We start from the raw sequence: 22,074 nt of genomic DNA, 5'->3' as shown, positions 1-22,074 counted from the left end.
ATTATAGGTATATCACACCCCTCTATCAGTTTTGTTTTTTGGGACAACAGGTATATCACACCTGTTGCAATTACTTATTCCAATAGCGTTTGTCCCTCTATATAGCTGCGGTATCACAGCAGAACCGCACACAACTGCTGCACAATACAAATGCACTATAATATACTTTCTATGTTAGAAAGTATATTATAAGTATATTACACCCCTCTGTATGTCACACCTATCAATAGTACACCTATACCAGTCCTTAAAAGGACTTTTGTGGCCCTATTAGCTTGCGTTTGGTATCCCTAACAGTCTGTCCCTGCTCCACACAGCAACCTCTCCCTACACTGGCAAAAAACTGAATGTAAAATGGTGGCCAGATCAGGTTTATTTATAAAGTAGGGGGTATGTCCATGTGCTGAAACGTCTCAATTGGCTGTCCTGTCCCACCTGATGTATCATGGGTCAAAGTTCGGCGCTATGCGAAAAAATATGGCTCGTGTGAATATCGCCATTTGTTCGCATGTTCTGCAAATCGCGAACGAGCAAAGTTCGCCGCAAAACGATCACCAGGTGAACCGCAAGGCCATCTCTACTCGTCAGTGAAGTTGTACTTACATGCAGAAATCACCTCCACTGTATCGCAGCAAGCAGTGGCTACTGCCATCGCTATTCCTCATACAGATTCATTGTTTCTGGGCAGAAAACCACTGTTTAGACAGCGGATCTGCTGCCCAGAAACGATGATTTAATGTGCTGCATGAAAGATCATTTCACCTGATGAACGAGCGGTTTACTGGTTCGTCAGGTAATCGGCAGCACATTTACACAGACATTTTATCGGGAGCGAGCATTCGTAATGATAATCCTGCCGATTCTTTGCGGGTCACCATGGTTAACTATGGAAGAACAATGATTTCAAGCATCACCCTCCTTTTAACATGTCAAGTCTGCCATTTTAACCCTATCAGCCTGACATAATGATCTTCAGCCTTGTGCTCGTCAACATTCTCACCTGAGTTAACAAGACGATTACTGAAATGATCTCAGCAGGTCCTTTTAATGACAGCAATGAAATGCAGTGGAAAGTTTTTTTGGGGATTAAGTTAATTTTCATGGCAAAGAAGGACTAGAAGCCTGCAGGTCTTTCTCTTCATATCCCAACTGCCATACACTCGGTCACATATCACTTATCAGCCAATAGAAGCTCGCACAGGTATTTAGTCTCCACATACAGTCGTGGCCAAAAGTTTTGAGAATGACACAAATATTAGTTTTCACAAAGTTTGCTGCTAAACTGCTTTTAGATCTTTGTTTTAGTTGTTTCTGTGATGTAGTGAAATATAATTACACGCACGTCATACGTTTCAAAGGCTTTTATTGACAATTACATTTCATTTATGCAAAGAGTCAGTATTTGCAGTGTTGGCCCTTCTTTTTCAGGACCTCTGCAATTCGACTGGGCATGCTCTCAATCAACTTCTGGGCCAATTCCTGACTGATAGCAACCCATTCTTTCATTATCACTTCTTGGAGTTTGTCAGAATTAGTGGGTTTTTGTTTGTCCACCCGCCTCTTGAGGATTGACCACAAGTTCTCAATGGGATTAAGATCTGGGGAGTTTCCAGGCCATGGACCCAAAATGTCAACGTTTTGGTCCCCGAGCCACTTAGTTATCACTTTTGCCTTATGGCACGGTGCTCCATCGTGCTGGAAAATGCATTGTTCTTCACCAAACTGTTGTTGGATTGTTGGAAGAAGTTGCTGTTGGAGGGTGTTTTGGTACCATTCTTTATTCATGGCTGTGTTTTTGGGCAAAATAGTGAGTGAGCCCACTCCCTTGGATGAGAAGCAACCCCACACATGAATGGTCTCGGGATGCTTTGCTGTTGGCATGACACAGGACTGATGTTAGCGCTCACCTTTTCTTCTCCGGACAAGCCTTTTTCCAGATGAGGAAAGAGGCTTCATCGGAGAATATGTCTTTGCCCCAGTCCTCAGCAGTCCATTCACCATACTTTCTGCAGAAGATCAATCTGTCCCTGATGTTTTTTTTGGAGACAAGTGGCTTCTTTGCTGCCCTTCTTGACACCAGGCCATCTTCCAAAAGTCTTCGCCTCACTGTGTGTGCAGATGCGCTCTCACCTGCCTGCTGCCATTCCTGAGCAAGCTCTGCACTGGTGGCACTCCGATCCCGCAGCTGAATCCTCTTTAGGAGACGATCCTGGCGCTTGCTGGACTTTCTTGGACGCCCTGAAGCCTTCTTAACAAGAATTGAACCTCTTTCCTTTAAGTTTTTGATGATCCTATAAATTGTTGATTGAGGTGCAATCTTAGTAGCCACAATATCCTTGCCTGTGAAGTCATTTTTGTGCAACGCAATGATGGCTGCACGCGTTTTTTTGCAGGTCACCATGGTTAACAATGGAAGAACAATGATTTCAAGCATCACCCTCCTTTTAACATGTCAAGTCTGCCATTTTAACCCAATCAGCCTGACATAATGATCTCCAGCCTTGTGCTCGTCAACATTCTCACCTGAGTTAACAAGACGATTACTGAAATGATCTCAGCAGGTCCTTTAATGACAGCAATGAAATGCAGTGGAAAGTTTTTTTTGGGATTAAGTTAATTTTCATGGCAAAGAAGGACTATGCAATTCAGCTGATCACTCTTCATAACATTCTGGAGTATATGCAAATTACTATTATAAAAACTTAAGCAGCAACTTTTCCAATTTTTATGTAATTCTCAAAACTTTTGGCCACGACTGTACACCCAGTTTTACACCCTCCCACTCCGCAGCCGACAGGGATTGAAAAGGTGAAGGCAAAAATCAACTTCTGTCAGATGCAGGGGTGGGAAGGACTGTGATTTTCCTACTGCAGCTCATGCTCAGACAGCACAGTGCTTCTGTCTGAGAGTGAGTTGGTCAAAAGAACATCCCTGTGTCTGTCTAGGCCCTGCGCCGGACGGAGGACAGAAGGTCTGAAAGCCGGACTGTCCAGCCTAAAACCGGACCTCTGGCCACCCTAGGGGCAGGCTGCTGTGGAGGTCAAAGTTAAGGGGACGGTCTGCTATGGAGGTCAGTGTTAATGGGCTGGGTGCTGTAGAGATCACTGTTAAGGGGGATACTGTCGATCTTTTAATGACCTACACAAACATTAAATGAAATATACCCGTGCGAAGCCGGGTCCTTCTGCTAGTGTGTGTGTGTATGTATGTATGTGTGTGTGTGTGTGTATATATATATATATATATGTGTAATCTATATATACACTGAAGAAAAATATAAATGCTCTCGGTTTTGCTCCCATTTTGCATGAGCTGAAATCAAAGATCTGAAAAATTTTCTACATTCACAAAAGACCTATTACTCTCAAATATTGTTCACAAATCTGTGTAAGGCTATTTTCACACTTGCGTCAGTGTGGTCCGGCGGGCAGTTGCCCGCCGGATCCGCCGATCTGGATGTGACTGAAAGCATTTGTGAGACGCATCCGGATGCGGATCTGTCTCACAAATGCATTGCAAGAACAGATCCGTCTCTCCGCTTGTCATGTGGACAGACGGATCCATCTTGTATCTTTTTTCACATTCTTACTGGTTTGCGTAGGCCGGAAGGACGGATCCGGCATTCCGGTATTTTGAATGCATAGGAATACATTCCTATGGGGAATCAGGCTTTCCGGCAAGTCTTCATTTTTTTTTCGCCGGAGATAAAACCGTAGCATGCTACGGTTTTATCTTTTGCCTGATCAGTCAAAATGACTAAACTGAAGACATCCTGATGCATCCTGAACGGATTACTCTCCATTCAGAATGCATGGGGATATGCCTGATCAGTTATTTTCCGGTATAGAGCCCCTGTGACGGAACTCTATGCCGGAAAAGAAAAACGCTAGTGTGAAAGTACCCTTAGTGAGCACCTCTCCTTTGCCGAGATAATCCATCCCACCTCACAGGTGTGGCATATCAAGGTGCTGATTAGACAGCATGAATATTGCACAGGTGTGCCTTAGACTGCCCACAATAAAAGACCACTCTGAAATGTGCACAGTTTTGCGTTACTGGGGAGGGGGGTCAGAAAACCAGTCAGTATCTGGTGTGGCCACCATTTGCCTCACGCAGTGCAATACATCTCCGTCGCATTGAGTTGTTCAGGTTGTTGATTGTGGCCTGTGGAATGTTGGTCCACTCCTCTTCAATAGCTGTGCAAAGTTGCAGAATATTGGCAGGCACTGGAACATGCTGTCGTAAATGCCAATCCAGAGCATCCCAGACATGCTCAATGGGTGACATGTCCGGGGAGTATGCTGGCCATGCAAGAACTGTGATGTTTTCAGCTTCCAGGAATTGTGTACAGATCCTTGCAATATGGGGCCGTGCATTATCATGCTGCAACATAAGGTGATGGTCGTGGATGAATGGCACAACAATGGGCCTCAGGATCTCGTCACGGTATCTTTGTGCATTAAAAATGCCATCAATAAAATGCCCCTGTGTTCGTTGCCCATAACATACGCCTGCCCATACCATAACCCCACTGCCACCATGGGCCACTCGATCCACAAATTGACGTCAGCAAACTGCTCACCCACAGGACGCCACACACGCTGTCTGCCATCTGCCCTGAACAGTGAAAACGGGACTCATCCGTGAACAGAACGCCTCTCCAATGTGCCAGACGCCATCGAATGTGAGCATTTGCCCACTCAAGTCGGTTACAACGACAAACTGCAGTCAGGTCTAGACCCCGATGAGGACGACGAGCATGCAGATGAGCTTCCCTGAGACGGTTTCTGACAGTTTGTGCAGAAATTCTTTGGTTATGCAAACCGATTGTTGCTGCAGCTGTCCGGGTGGCTGGTCTCAGACGATCATGGAGGTGAACATGCTGGATGTGGAGGTCCTGGGCTAGTGTGGTTACACGTGGTCTGCGGTTGTAAGGCCGGTTGTATGTACTGCCAAATTCTCTGAAACTCCTTTGGAGATGGCTTATGGTAGAGAAATGAACATTCATTGCACGGGCAACAGCTTTGGTAGACATTCCTGCAGTCAGCATGCTAATTGCACGCTTCTTCAAACATTGCGACATCTGTGGCATTGTGCTGTGTGATCAAACTGCACATTTCAGAGTGGCTTTTTATTGTGGGCAGTCTAAGGCACACCTGTGCAATATTCTTGCTGTCTAATCGGCACCTTGATATGCCACACCTTTTGAGGTGGGATGAATTATCTCGGCAAAGGAGAAGTGCTCACTAACACAGATTTAGACAGATTTGTGAACAATATTTGAGAGTAATGGGTCTTTTGTGTATGTAGAAAATGTTTCAGATCTTTGAGTTCAGCTCATGCAAAATGCGAGCCAAACCGAAAGTGTTGCGTTTTATATTTTTGTTCAATGTGTGTGTGTGTGTGTGTGTGTGTGTATGTATGTATGTGTGTGTGTATATATATATATATATATATATATATATGATCAAAAAAATGGGCAGCACTCCATGAAGTAAAAAAATACAAAAAATCTTTATTTACCCAAGTAGGACATGCGATGTTTCGCTCTATGCTGGAGCCTTTCTCAAGCAGTGTATACAGACAAAGTGCCAAGTATATATAGCAGTGTGCTGATTCATAACAATTTACATAACATGTGTAACCAATTCATAGCAATTTAGCAAACAATCACAAAATAATACGGTGCAACAACAAAATAATAAAATGTGACCAAGACTATCAGTATCTCATGATCATATTATATATGACAGTAATTAAGGTGCAATCAAAAAATACAACCCATAAGTAAAAAATTCATATGTATACATAATTGATATTAATGTCATCATCAGTGCCATGTGTAATCAATAATATAAAGTGCTGAGTGCTTACTGGAGGGTATTGCAAACGGAGGGTGAAGGAGGAGTGAAGAGGCGAATGGCTACCATCCGTAGTGTAGCGTGCAGTCCGGTGTGCCTAGAGCGCAACAGCGCATGTCAGAATGACGTATGTTTCGTTACCATGCAGTTGCGCACTGTGACCCTGAAGTCGAGTCAACCATTTTGGGTGCTGGAATAACACATAAAGTATCGGGTGAATGCGCGTTAATGCCGGTCCCATCTGATACACACAGGATCAAGGTAGTATTGCACATATCCGTGCATTAAATTGAAACAGGTGGCTATGTGGGATCAGATGAAGGCTACCACAACATAATAGAGATGGAGCCTCCATCCGTGACCACCGATCAGTTACGAGCCCACACGTTAGTGCAGGCTCACACTGTGTCCATGATCCTAGCCCACTTGTCACCACCTTTCCAGAGGGTTCTCCTCAACTCAAAACCACCTTCCAAGTGAATAACAACAGAATATGACCAAGAAAAATAATAAACGCTAAAAGACAAGCATCCTCTACAGATTGTAAATAATGACTGCACGCCATTCCTTGATGTAGCCTCGAACTTCCTCTCTCCATACTCCGTGGCATACCATCTGTGATAAAGAATAAATAAAAAGTATTAAAAAAGTGAAAATTCATAAAGAACATATACTTTGTCCAATACAAAAAATCACAAAAATACACAGGGACAGTACAACAAATCAGAAAATGGAACGAGGGCAAGCCACGATCCTAAATCGCTCCAATTTTGTAATCAACGAGACCATGCGGTTTTAGAGAATTCAGTGTATGAATCCACTGTAATTCCCTTTTTTTTTTTATAGACTGGTTCTATTGCCACCTCTCCTGGGCATTGGTACAGAATCAATAATGCAGCACTTCATATCTCTCTCTGTGTGCTTGAACTCAACAAAATGCTTTTGAAACTGGTAAATCGAGTCATTTTTTCCTTATGCTGTATCGATGATTGTTGAGACGTGACTTGAAATCAGTGGTCGTCTCACCAACATACACCAGATTGCACGGACATACAAGCACATATATAACATAGCTGGAATCGCAAGTCAGGTAATGTCGTATCTTATGTGCGATGCCAGTCTGAGGGTATACAAAGGTTTTGCCTTTAATGATGTATTTGCAATTGACACATGTCAGACAAGGGAAACATCCAACACTAATTGTGGTCAATGTTGTCTGTCTAGTTGTTTTCAGTGTCCCCACATCAGCCTTAACCAATTGGTCCTTTATACTCCTGGACCTACGGTAAGACATCAATGGAGGAGAGTGGAATTCCTCAATTGTATTGTGACAACCTCCCAATATATTCCAGTGGCGTTTAATGATATTCCCTATATCCACGCTCTGCTCAGAGTGCGTCGAGATAAAAGGAATCCTGACCGCTTTAGAGTGTAGTGTCTTCCTTATGAGAGTGTCTTCCCTATTTAGCTTCATAGCCATTTCCTTTTTTTTGTGTAATAATTTGGTTGGATAACCCCGCCTGTGGAATTTATTCATCAGTGTGTCCAAAGTTTTATCAAACACACCGGGGTCTGAGACTATACGTCTGGCCCTTAGAAACTGCGAATATGGTAAAGATCTAACCATTGGTCTAGGGTGGTTACTACTGTATGTCAATAACGTGTTCCTGTCAGTGGGCTTGGTAAACAGCTCTGTCTGCAACCTGCCCTCTCTCAAGATCACGTTAGTATCCAGAAATTGCATTTCAGTGTGGGAATGCACCAATGTGAATTGAAGAGCACTATCAATCCCATTGAGGAATACATGAAAGCTGCAAAGTTGTTCAACTGTGCCCGTCCAGATGAGGAAGATGTCGTCTATGTACCGCCACCACCCCATAACATGCTGGAAATGGTGGCTTCCATAGACATCCTCCTCAAATCGACGCATAAAAATATTGGCGTAGGTTGGGGCCACATTGGACCCCATGGCCACGCCCTGTTTTTGCATATAATAGGAGTCCTGAAACAAAAAATAATTAAACCTCAAAACAATCTCCAAAAGGGATACTATGAATTGTTGAGCCTCACCAGTGAGTGATGATTTCTCCAGCATGCCCGAAACAGCAAGTAGCCCCTTTTGATGATCAATCGAGGTATAAAGGGAGGTGACCTCAAAGGATGCTAATGTCACCCCCTGTATACCTTCCAAATTGATCATCTGCAATTTGAGCAAAAAATCCGTTGTATCCTGTATATAGGAGCTGCCTCCACATGAAAAACTTTGCAATGTTTTATCAAGGAAAATGGCAATATGACTGAAGATTGAGTCAGAGCCCGATACAATGGGGCGGCCGGGTGGGTCAATGAGGGACTTGTGGATCTTGGGCAACACATAGATCACCGGGGTGACCGGATGCGTTACAGTAAGGTAATCCACAAGTCCCTCATCAATGACCCCCGCCCGCAAAGCCCCAGCTAAAACATCCTTGATGAGCCCAGCAATCTTGAACTTGGGGTCAGAGTCAATGTGTCTATAGACGGTGTTGTCGCCCAGTTGCCTTAAAATTTCGGCAATATATTTATGGGTATCCAACACGACCACTGCGCCGCCTTTATCAGCGGCTTTAATTGTAAGCTCGGGGTCGTGTTTTAATTCACTAAGGGCCACCATCTCATCAGCAGTCACATTGGGATGACCAAAAGGTTGTTCAGAGTGCATCGCTCTAAGTGTCTGGATGTCAGATTTTACAGCAGCCATGTATGCCTCAATTGCAGGTTCATTTATAACAAGGTTAAAGTTACTTTTAAGGGAAAGATCGAACCTACCAAGAGACAACTCGCTAGTCTTGGCATGGTCGATCCGCTCCCTATTGTGAAACCAGACTTTTAACTTAATAGCTCGAAAAAAGGCATGTAAATCAAATTCAAGTTCAAACCAGTTAGCAGTTGTTTTAGGACAAAAAGAGAGCCTTCATGTTGTGGTAGCCTTAATCTGATCCCACATAGCCACCTGTTTCAATTTAATGCACGCATATGTGCAATACTACCTTGATCCTGTGTGTATCAGATGGGACCCGCATTAACGTGCATGCGCCCGATACTTTATGTGTTATTCCCGCACCCAAAATGGTTGACTTGACGTCAGGGTAACAGTGCGCAACTGCATGGTAACGAGGGTGGTGGAACTTGGAAATGAGAAACATACATCATTCTGACATGCGCTGTTGCGCTCTAGGCACGCCTGTCACGGAACCATGAACCAGACGTACAACAAGAGATAAGTGAAAATAAGAAGGCTTTATTGAAAATAAAGCTGTAAAGCAAAAGTCCAAACGGATGGTGAAACCGAGCAGAGTCTTTGCGAAGCCAGAGGTCAGGAATCAGAAGGGTAGTCAGACGAAGCCAGGATCAGGAACCAGCAGGGTAGTCAGACGAAGCCAGGATCAGGAACCAGCAGGGTAGTCAGACGAAGCCAGGATCAGGAACCAGAAGCAGCAGCAGTCTTAGAAGCATGTGAACACAAGAGGACCAAGCAAGGAACTGAAGCCACAGACCTCCTATATATATGAGCTAGGCATCCAGCTCCTCCCAGTGGGAAGGAGGAGCCGCAGGGTGGAAGGCTACAAGAAACCCAGAAACCAAGATGGCCGCCAGCACATGTCAAACGAAGGAGAACAGCAAGAAGGTAAGACCATGACAGTACCTCCCCCTCAAGGGCCCCTCCTCCGCGGAGCACAAAACGGTTTCTGAGGGAAGCGTGCGTGGAAGGCTCGGAGCAAGGCAGGAGCATGGACATCTGCGGAGGGAACCCAGGAACGCTCCTCTGGACCATAACCATGCCAATGGACCAAAAACTGCAACCGACCGCGGACCAGGTGTGAGTCCAGGATATTGCTCACCTCATATTCCTCACGATTGCCCACTTGGACCGGACGAGGCCGAGGAACCGAGGAAGTGAAACGATTACACACCAGTGGCTTCAACAGGGAGACATGAAACACGTTGGAGATCCGCATGCCAGGAGGAAGCGCAAGGGCATAGGCTACCGGGTTTACCCTGCGAAGCACTCGGAAGGGACCAACAAAGCGAGGCGCCAGCTTGGGAGTGGGCACTCGAAGGTTGAGGTTGCGGGTGGACAACCATACACGGTCTCCGACCTGGTAGGAAGGAGCAGGCGCTCGTCTGCGATCAGCCTGGAGTCTCTGGCGCTGCGCAGAGACCTCAAGGGACTTCTGGATCTGTACCCAAGAAGCACGTAGGACGGAAAGGTGGTCCTCCACAGCCGGAATATCCTTGGGAGAGAATACCTCCGGTAACACGGCAGGTTGGAACCCATAATTGGCCATGAAGGGAGACGTCCCAGAGGAAGAGTTCACCGCCGTGTTCCTGGCAAACTCAGCCCAAGGCAGGAGGTCAACCCAATTGTCTTGGTGATCGGAGACATAGCAACGAAGGAATTGCTCCAAGGCCTGATTGGATCGTTCTGCGGCCCCATTGGACTGAGGGTGGTAGGCCGAGGAGAAGGAGAGATGAATCCCCAACTGGGAGCAAAAGGCGCGCCAGAACCTGGACACAAACTGACTCCCCCGATCCGACACAATCTCCTTGGGCAAACCGTGCAACCGGAAGACCTCCCTGGCAAAAATCGTGGCCAACTCTTGTGCAGAGGGTAACTTCTTGAGAGGAACACAGTGGCACATTTTGGAAAACCGATCCACAATCATGAGAATGACCGTATGGCCTCGGGATGCAGGGAGGTCCACAATGAAATCCATCCCCAGGTGTGACCATGGGCGCTCCCCGGTGGCTATGGGTTGCAGAAGGCCCAACGGAAGGTGCCGAGGGGACTTACTCTGGGCACAAACGGAGCATGCCGATACATATGCGGCGATGTCGGAACGTAGGGAAGGCCACCAGAACAGACGTGAAACAGCCCAGGACAGCTGATTCTTTCCAGGATGCCCCGCGGTCTTGGAGTTATGGTAGGTTCGCAACAACCGAGTGCGCAACTCCTCAGGCACAAAACATCTGCCGTTGGGTCTCCCAGAGGGAGCACCAGATTGAGCCGCCAAAATCTGCTCACCCAGGGGAGAGGTCAGGCTGGTGCGAATGGCGGCCAGGATCTGATTCGGAGGTATGACCGAAGTCGGAATCGACTCCTCCCTGGACAGCTCTGAGTACTGCCGTGATAAGGCATCCGCCCTGATGTTCTTGGAACCGGGTAGGTAGGAGACCACGTAATTAAAACGTGACAAGAACAGAGCCCATCTGGCCTGACGTGGTGTCAATCTCTTGGCCTCAGAAAGGTAGGTCAGATTCTTGTGGTCCGTCAGGATGAGAACCGGAACCACCGAACCCTCGAGCAAGTGCCTCCATTCTTTAAGGGCCTGCACGATGGCCAATAACTCCCTGTCACCAATCTGATAGTTGCACTCCGCGGAAGACAGTTTCCGGGAGTAAAACCCACAAGGAAGCAGAGGACCCTCTGGTGTTCTACGCTGAGACAGAAGGGTGCCTACTCCCGTCTCAGACGCGTCCACCTCGAGGACAAAGGGTTGGGATGCGACAGAATCGGAGCCGACACAAAGGCGGACTTTAGGGCCTCAAAAGCTCGGATGGCCTCGAGCGGCCAGACCTGGGAATTACTGCCCTTCCTGGTCAGATCCGTGAGAGGCTTGGCCAGCATGGAAAAGTCCCTGATGAACTTCCGATAATAATTGGCGAAGCCCAAAAAGCGCTGCAGGGAACGAAGACCACTGGGCTGGGGCCACTGTAAGACAGCCGAAACCTTCTCAGGATCCATGGAGAACCCCTCAGCGGAAATGATGTAACCTAAGAAGGTTACCTGGGATCGGTGAAATTCGCATTTCTCAAGCTTACCGAACAGCTTGTTCTCTCGTAACCGTTGCAACACTCGTCTGACATCCAGAATGTGGGCCTCCATGGATTCAGAATATACCAAGATGTCATCCAAATAGACCACCACACACTGCTGCAACAGGTCACGGAAAACATCGTTGATGAATTCCTGAAAGACTGCGGGCGCATTGCACAACCCAAAGGGCATAACCAAGGATTCGTAATGACCGGTCCTGGTGTTAAACGCGGTCTTCCACTCATCGCCCGCCTTGATCCTTACCAGGTTATATGCCGCCCTCAGGTCGAGTTTGGTAAAGACCGTGGCCCCTTTAAGGCGATCGAACAGCTCGGAAATCAAGGGTATCGGGTAAGCGTTCTTGATCGTGATGCGATTGAGACCCCTGTAATCGATGCAAGGCCTCAACTCACCGCCCTTCTTTTTCACAAAGAAAAATCCAGCCCCTGCCGGGGACGAAGATTTGCGAATGTGTCCGCGTGAAAGCGCCTCCCTCACGTACTCCTCCATGGCCTCATTCTCCGCTACCGACAGTGGATAGACTTTGCCACGAGGAGGAACGGCACCAGATTGTAACTCTATGGCACAATCGTATGGGCGGTGCGGAGGTAGGGCAACCGCGCGCACCTTATCGAATACATCCCGGTACTCCTCGTATTCAGGAGGCAACAGAGAGTCCGAGGAAGTACACAGCAACTTGACAGACCCATGGATGCAACTAGCCCCACACTGCGGTGACCACGAGAGGATCTCGACCGATCTCCAATCGAAAGTCGGATTATGCTTCTGGAGCCAGGGGTACCCCAAGACCACCGAGTAGTGTGGAGACGAAATAACCTGGAGGCAGACCGACTCTCTGTGAACGGCACCAATGGCTATCCCCACTGGAAGGGTCTCATGAGTCACGTGTGGCGGCAGAAGGGGTCTGCCGTCTATCGCCTCAAGAGCCAGTGGGGAACCTCGAGCCTGCAGAGGAATGGAATTGGCGGCAGCGAACACACTATCAATGGACAAACCACCAGCACCAGAGTCCACCAACGCCTGGGTCGTCACCGAGCCCCCGACCCAGGAGAGGACAACAGTGATCAGTGGTTTGTCAACACGGGAAACCGGGGACGAGGAGACTCCACCCAAGATCTGCCCCCGACAGGATCTCAGGTACGAGCGTTTTCCCGGACGGTTCGGACATGCCAACCGAAAATGCCCACCGAGACCACAGTACATGCATCGGCCCTCGCGTCTCCGGAGTGCCCTCTCCCCCTCGGACAGGCGAGCAAACCCCAGCTGCATGGGTTCACCCCCAGACAAGTCATCCCCAGGAGGCGTGGGAGGAGAGGGAGGCACGGGTGGGACAGCAAACGTAGGCACCAATCTGTTAGAAGACCTCCGCAGGTTCTCCTTAAAGGAAGGTCTCTCCCTGAGTCTGGTGTCAATCAAAATCAGGAAAGAAATAAGAGACTCGAGCTCAACTGGTAGGTCCTTAGCTGCAACCTCATCCTTCAAGGCATCCGAGAGACCATGAGAGAAAGCAGCGACCAGAGCCTCATTATTCCAGCCCACCTCTGCTGCCAGGGTACGAAACTCAATGGCGTATTCAGCTACGGATCGTGAACCCTGTCTGATGGACATAAGGAGCTTCGCAGCAGAGGCAGCACGAGCCGGCACATCGAATACCTTCCGAAGAGAAGCAACAAAACCGGAAAACTCGGCAACCACCGGATTGTTGTTCTCCCATAAAGGGCTGGCCCAGGCCAAGGCCTTGTCCGAGAGCAGCGAGATCAAGAAGCCCACCTTTGATCTCTCAGTGGGAAAGGCATGTGGCAGCAACTCGAAATAAATGCCCACCTGGTTAAGGAAACCTCGGCACTGAGTTGGCTCTCCCCCAAAGCGCTGTGGAAGAGGGGCAGAACCGATCATACCCCGAAACACCGCAGGCGCAACAACAGGTGTCGGGGTAGACTCTGGCGCAACAACCGGAGCGGCCGTAGGAGCGAGCCCAGGAGCGACAACCGACCCATCGGCAACGGGAGCGAAATGAGCCGTGGGTTCAAGCAGGGTTTGCAACGCCACAGCGAACCGACCCAACAGGTGATCCTGCTGATCAAGTCTGGCAACCAGCGTGGGTAGCGAGGATGGCCCTGTACCGTCAGAATTCATGGCTTGGTCCTAATGTCACGGAACCATGAACCAGACGTACAACAAGAGATAAGTGAAAATAAGAAGGCTTTATTGAAAATAAAGCTGTAAAGCAAAAGTCCAAACGGATGGTGAAACCGAGCAGAGTCTTTGCGAAGCCAGAGGTCAGGAACCAGAAGGGTAGTCAGACGAAGCCAGGATCAGGAACCAGCAGGGTAGTCAGACGAAGCCAGGATCAGGAACCAGCAGGGTAGTCAGACGAAGCCAGGATCAGGAACCAGAAGCAGCAGCAGTCTTAGAAGCATGTGAACACAAGAGGACCAAGCAAGGAACTGAAGCCACAGACCTCCTATATATATGAGCTAGGCATCCAGCTCCTCCCAGTGGGAAGGAGGAGCCGCAGGGTGGAAGGCTACAAGAAACCCAGAAACCAAGATGGCCGCCAGCACATGTCAAACGAAGGAGAACAGCAAGAAGGTAAGACCATGACAACGCCGGACTGCACGCTACACTACGGATGGTAGCCATTCGCCTCTTCACTCCTCCTTCACCCTCCGTTTGTAATTCCCTCCAGTAAGCACTCGGCACTTTATATTATTGATTACACATGGCACTGATGATGACATTAATATCAATTATGTACAGGGTGGGCCATTTATATGGATACACCTTAATAAAATGGGAATGGTTGGTGATATTAACTTCCTGTTTGTGGCACATTAGTATATGTGAGGGGGGAAACTTTTCAAGATGGGTGGTGACCATGGGGCCATTTTGAAGTCGGACATTTTGAATCCAAGTTTTGTTTTTTCAATAGGAAGAGGGTCATGTGACACATCAAACTTATTGGGAATTTCACAAGAAAAACAATGGTGTGCTTGGTTTTAACGTAACTTTATTCTTTCATGAGTTATTTACAAGTTTCTGACCACTTATAAAATGTGTTCAATGTGCTGCCCATTGTGTTGGATTGTCAATGCAACCCTCTTCTCCCACTCTTCACACACTGATGGCAACACCGCAGGAGAAATGCTAGCACTGGCTTCCAGTATCCGTAGTTTCAGGTGCTGCACATCTCGTATCTTCACAGCATAGACAATTGCCTTCAGATGACCCCAAAGATAAGTCTAAGGGGGTCAGATCGGGAGACCTTGGGGGCCATTTAACTGGCCCACGACGACCAATCCACTTTCCAGGAAACTGTTCATCTAGGAATGCTCGGACCTGACACCCATAATGCGGTGGTGCACCATCTTGCTGGAAAAACTCAGGGAACGTGCCAGCTTCAGTGCATAAAGAGGGAAACACATCATCATGTAGCAATTTCGCATATCTAGTGGCCTTGAGGTTTCCATTGATGAAGAATGGCCCCACTATCTTTGTACCCCATATACCACACCATGCCATCAATTTTTTTGTTCCAACAGTCTTGGAGGGATCTATCCAATGTGGGTTAGTGTCAGACCAATAGCGGTGGTTTTGTTTGTTAACCTCACCATTCACATAAAAGTTTGCCTCATCACTGAACAAAATCTTCTGTGTAAACTGAGGGTCCTGTTCCAATTTTTGTTTTGCCCATTCTGCAAATTCAGTGCGCCGATCTAGGTCATCCTCATTGAGATGCTGCAGTAGCTGAAGTTTGTAAGGGTGCCATTTGTGAGCAGCTAATATCCACCAAAGGGATGTTCGACTAATGCCACCCTCCAGTGACATGCGGCGAGTGCTACGCTGTGGGCTCTTGCTGAATGAAGCTAGGACAGCCACTGATGTTTCTTCATTAGAGACAGATTTCATGCGTCCACATTTTGGTAAATCCAACACTGAACCAGTTTCATGAAACTTAGCAAGCAGTTTGCTAACTGTAGCATGGGAGATGGGTGGTCTCGTAGGGTGTCTTGCATTGAAATCTGCTGCAATGACCCGGTTACTGCGTTCACCAGACATCAACACAATTTCTATCCGCTCCTCACGTGTTAACCTCGGCGACATGTCAATGGCTGTAAACAAAGAGAAACTTGTAAATAACTCATGAAAGAATAAAGTTACGTTAAAACCAAGCACACCATTGTTTTTCGTGTGAAATTCCCAATAAGTTTGATGTGTCACATGACCCTCTTCCTATTGAAAAAACGAAAGTTGGATTCAAAATGGCCGCCATGGTCACCACCCATCTTGAAAAGTTTCCCCTCTCACATATACTAATGTGCCACAAACAGGAAGTTAATATCACCAACCATTCCCATTTTATTAAGGTGTATCCATATAAATGGCCCACCCTGTATACATATGAATTTTTTACTTATGGGTTGTATTTTTTGATTGCACCTAAATTACTGTCATATATAATATGATCATGAGATACTGATAGTCTTGGTCACATTTTATTATTTTGTTGTTGCACCGTATTATTTTGTGATTGTTTGTTAAATTGCTATGAATTGGTTACACGTTATGTAAATTATTATGAATCAGCACACTGCTATATATACTTGGCACTTTGTCTGTAGACAGTCGTGGCCAAAAGTTTTGAGAATTACATAAATATTGGAAATTGTAAAAGTTGCTGCTTAAGTTTTTATAATAGCAATTTGCATATACTCCAGAATGTTATGAAGAGTGATCAGATGAATTGCATAGTCCTTCTTTGCCATGGAAATTAACTTAATCCCAAAGAAAACCTTTCCACTGCATTTCATTGCTGTCATTAAAGGACCTGCTGAGATCATTTCAGTAATCGTCTTGTTAACTCAGGTGAGAATGTTGACGAGCACAAGGCTGGAGATCATTATGTCAGGCTGATTGGGTTAAAATGGCAGACTTGACATGTTAAAAGGAGGGTAATGCTTGAAATCATTGTTCTTCCATTGTTAACCATGGTGACCTGCAAAGAAACGCATGCAGCCATCATTGCATTGCAAAAAAATGGCTTCACAGGCAAGGATATTGTGGCTACTAAGATTGCACCTCAATCAACAATTTATAGGATCATCAAGAACTTCAAGGAAAGAGGTTCAATTCTTGTTAAGAAGGCTTCAGGGCGTCCAAGAAAGTCCAGCAAGCGTCAGGATCGTCTCCTAAAGAGGATTTAGCTGCGGGATCGGAGTGCCACCAGTGCAGAGCTTGCTCAGGAATGGCAGCAGGCAGGTGTGAGCGCATCTGCATGCACAGTGAGGCGAAGACTTTTGGAAGATGGCCTGGTGTCAAGTAGGGCAGCAAAGAAGCCACTTCTCTCCAAAAAAAACATCAGGGACAGATTGATCTTCTGCAGAAAGTATGGTGAATGGACTGCTGAGGACTGGGGCAAAGTCATATTCTCCGATGAAGCCTCTTTCCGATTGTTTGGGGCATCTGGAAAAAGGCTTGTCCGGAGAAGAAAAGGTGAGCGCTACCATCAGTCCTGTGTCATGCCAACAGTAAAGCATCCCGAGACCATTCATGTGTGGGGTTGCTTCTCATCCAAGGGAGTGGGCTCACTCACAATTTTGCCCAAAAACACAGCCATGAATAAAGAATGGTACCAAAACACCCTCCAACAGCAATTTCTTCCAACAATCCAACAACAGTTTGGTGAAGAACAATGCATTTTCCAGCACGATAGAACACTGTGCCATAAGGCAAAAGTGATAACTAAGTGGCTCGGGGACCAAAACGTTGACATTTTGGATCCATGGCCTGGAGACTCCCCAGATCTTAATCCCATTGAGAACTTGTCGTCAATCCTCAAGAGGCGGGTGGACAAACAAAAACCCACTAATTCTGACAAACTCTAAGAAGTGATTATGAAAGAATGGGTTGCTATCAGTCAGGAATTGGCCCAGAAGTTGATTGAGAGCATGCCCAGTCGAATTGCAGAGGTCCTGAAAAGGAAGGGCCAACACTGCAAATACTGACTCTTTGCATAAATGTCATATAATTGTCGATAAAAGCCTTTGAAACGTATGAAGTGCGTGTAATTATATTTCACTACATCACAGAAACAACTGAAACAAAGATCTAAAAGCAGTTTAGCAGCAAACTTTGTGAAAACTAATATTTGTGTCATTCTCTCAAAACTTTTGGCCACGACTGTACACTGCTTGAGAAAGGCTCCAGCATAGAGCCGAAACGTTGCATGTCCTACTTGGGTAAATAAAGATTTTTTGTATTTTTTTACTTCATGGAGTGCTGCCCATTTTTTTGATCTCTATCCATTGGATTTGCTTATATCCACATTGGGCTAGCTGCACCCTCTTGTTAGCATTAGATACGGTGCTGCCACTTTTTTCTTTATATATATGTAGTTAAGGCTGACATGTCAGCCTGCATTTGTGGGAGGGGCGGAGGTGCCTTTAAATAGCCGGGGCGCGCGTCCCTCCTTGCTCGTGAGCTATCTGTGCAAGGAGGAGTTATTGCTGGTTTCCCGCCGTGCTCACGTTGCCAACACACAAGTTCATTCAGCCACCCGTAAGTATGCTGGGGCCGCTGCTCCCTTCAACTGACAAGCTGCTCCGGTGCGCTGCGGCCGAACGCACAGGTAACATGGCTGCCCCCCCTTTTTCCCAGGTTCTGCCATTCCGGTCCTCTGCTTGCTGCCCCCTGTACCTTGGCCACCGTTGGCTTCCTTCAGCTCTGGTCGCCGGGGTTTATGCGGCTGAGCCGGGCGTCGGATCCTACAACAAGCTGTCTCCCCCGTCGCTGCATCCCTCGGTCTCGCTCAGGTGCCGCAAGTCCCGCGATAGCTCGGCACCTCCTTGCTCCTGCTGCCGCTCAGAGTCCTTCACAGGCTGGCAGCATGGAGACACGAGGGGGACAATAAAGTTAAAAAAAAAAAAAAAAACAGGACAACCATAAGTTACCCGAGGTTGTCAGTTAAAGTTATAAAAAAAAAAAAAAAAAAAATAGGGGCCAAGCACATCTGGATCCATAGGAAACATGCGGAAGTAATTAAGTTTCATTCAAAGCCCAACCTGGGGGAAAATAAAGTTTAAACAATTATTACATAAACAATTGACAATAAATAAATAACTATTCATAAATACTTAACCCACCAAAAAAAAAAAAAAAACACTGCCAGTCTTCATCATCAGTCGCTTTCGTTGCCCAACACGGCTGCCCACTGTTCCCGTAGGTCACCGTCTTGGCATAGGGGCGGGTACGTCGTTCGGGTTCATGTTTTTTCGTTTTCCCGCTCATATAAATAACTCTTAATTTAACTGATTATTGCATGTTTGGGGCCTGTCACTCTTTTCCCAGCCACATGTTTTTAACTAAGCATTTCAGGTGAATACCTGCGACATTGTCCAGGTTACATCTTTAATACATTCATGTATGATTTTCTGTTGCCTGCCACGTCTTTGGCCTTACGTTTTCAACTTAAATATGCAGCCTGTAACGTCATCCAGGTTCACGTTTAACTCTGAGTATAATTTTGTTGCTTGTTACGTTCTGCAGGGTTACGTTTTTAATTCTATAAATTCTGTTGCCTGCTACGTTGTCGGGCTTACGTTTTTAACTTCAATATGTTGCCTGTCACGTCATCCAGATTTACGTTTTTAACTCTGATTATAATTTCGTTACCTGTTACGTTATGCTCGTTTACGTTTTTAAATTAATAATTCTGTTGCCTGGTTCGTTTTCAGGCTTACGTTTTTAAAACTCACCATTATCTAACCGTTCACGTGGGCCCATGTTTTCTCGGTTTGTCAAGTACCCATGGCCTGTTGTAGTGGTCAGGTTTTCTGCCTTTAAAAAAAAAAAAAAAAAAAAAAAAATTTGGCAATGTTCTCGATTCTTCTCTCCCAGCCTCATGTGTACTAACATCATCGTCCTGTACACTTCAGGTCCGGGGCCAGTTGTTGCGCTTCTTTGTTTTTCCAGGGTCATTCTTCAGGTACCGTCTAGTCTTTATCACTTCGGTGCGCACCTTTTTCACAGTACACTCCCTCCACGGTTAAGTCACGTCATAATCGCCAGTTGTCATTTTCTTTTCAGGTCCACACAGGTAAGCGCTCACACTCCGGTCTGCACCAGCACAAAAAAAAAAATCACGGGGCACTGTTTACTCCGGGGTCTTCTGACCTTTAACTCTGTCATCATTTCTCACTCCCACAGTATGTCCCATCTATCAGACCACGAGGATTCCTTATCCATCCCTGACTCTTCCGCCCATGGCAGCACCATGTCGCTCAGGAGTTGGACAATTCCAAAATTAATCAAAGAGCTCAACAGCCGAGGGATTTGTTACCCTGCGTCTGCTCGGAAGGCGGAACTATACCGACTCCTGGTGTCCGAGCCCACGGCCCCTCCAGCGGATCAAGTGCCCATGTCAACTATTCAGCTATCATTGGCACAGTTGCATGCCACAATCAATAACATTGCCACTTCTGTCTCTGATATGCAGGCCAGACTGGTGGCGGTAGAATCCAGAGGGCTGTCACCTAGTCCCTCCGGTTCCATTGGTCACTGCTTTGTGTTCCCATTCCCCAGGTAGAGCTTCATTTACACCTGAGGTAGCTCCGGCACACTTTGTCCCAGATAACATTAGAAGGGATATTCTAGACGGCAGGGACGTCAATTTAGCTAGCATTCTCATTGCTACCCATGACACCATCGACAATAGGACCATTGTGTGCGGCGACGTTTCCATCACTCTAAAAGCCAGGGACGTCCGCCTCAACAAAAAATTGTCTATCCCCGAATTTGTCCTGGCCTTCAGCTTATATAGGGACACATCTGCTCCGCCTGCCCTGGAAGACGGGAGAAACTGGACACCTACCTGTACAGGGTCACGGATCTGGGCCACAAGTATGGCAGACACGCCTTCTATGATTACCATCGCTCGTTTTCGGCCAAGGCGGCCGCCACTCTGGCCCAGTTCCACCACACCACCAATTGGGCATCCATGGATATGGAGCTCTTTTGTCGCCATTTTGCTGGTCTCAAGGCTCCAGCTTGTGCGTCGTGTAATTCCATCCTCCACTCATCAGATTGGTGCCCCAACGTGGTCCCTCCCGTCTCCCAGGGCAGGTTCCTTCCCAGCACCTCTGGTTTCGCACAAAGACCCACTCCATCCACCGATAAATTAGGCCGCCCCATAGTTTTCCTGGGTAATAGTCAATTGTGCAACAATTACAACATGGCCATATGTAATTATAATAAATGCCGAGCCCTGCACATTTGCTCTGGTTGCTTTAGAGCCCACCGCATTACAACATGCCCACAGCGTTCCTCCAGGACCTCCTGACTAGTCGGAGTCAACGTGCATCTCCTGGCAACTCTCCTACACAACCATCCCAATCCCCGTTTTGTTCAGTTTCTTACAGTCGGGTTTTCCGAGGGTTTCCACACGGGTCTGGTCGCACTTCCCCAGTCCACTTGGGAGGGTCCCAATCTCCTCTCAGCGGCCAAGGATCCCGACTCGGTAGGAGTCCTCATACAATCGGAGCTGGAGAAGGGATTCCTCATAGGGCCATTTTCCACTGTCCCCTTTGATTCTTGGAGGGTCAGTCCTATCGGCATTGTGGCAAAAAAGTTTTCAAATAAAAAACGTCTCTTTTACTATCTTTCTGCGCCTCATGGTTCCGACATCCCGAGTTTAAATTCTCTGATTCCCTCCGAAGAGTTCTCCATGAGGTACTCCTCAGTGGATGAAGCCATACATCTCATTCTCCAGGTAGGCAGAGGGGCTTGGCTATCCAAGGCGGATATCGCAGACGTGTTCAAATTGCTCCCCATTCACCCGCAGCTCTGGAGGTTGTATGGCATCAAATGGCAAAATCTTTATTATTTTGCTAGCCATCTGACCTTCGGATCCAAGAGCAGCCCCTGGCTGTTTGACCAATTTGCGCAGGCTTTGCATTGGATTCTAGTCAACTGCTGCGATTGCCCACTGGTCATCCATTACCTGGATGATTTCCTGTTGGTTGAATCCCCAGGCAACAGACCCAGCAAGCTCAGGTCCCTTCTCCGGGTCTTCTCTGAGCTCAATGTTCCCGTCGCCTCTTCAAAGGTAGAAGGCCCTTCAACGGTAATTACCTTTCTGGGGATAGTGTTGGACTCCGTTAAAATGCAAGCCAGGCTTCCGGAGGAGAAGCTTGCCAAAATCAGGGAAGAGATCTCCAAGGCAGCAGGCTCCAGGCGTTTCACTAAAGTTGAGTTACAATCTTTGCTGGGTATGTTGAAGTTTGCTACTAGGATCATGCCGCAGGGCAGAGCTTTCACCTCCCGGTTGCTACAGCTGCT

Source organism: Bufo bufo, chromosome 1 (genome assembly GCF_905171765.1).
Source record: "Bufo bufo chromosome 1, aBufBuf1.1, whole genome shotgun sequence".
NCBI classification, from domain to species: domain Eukaryota; kingdom Metazoa; phylum Chordata; class Amphibia; order Anura; family Bufonidae; genus Bufo; species Bufo bufo.
The sequence above is the reverse complement of the archived record's forward strand: the minus strand, read 5'-3'. Positions refer to the sequence as shown.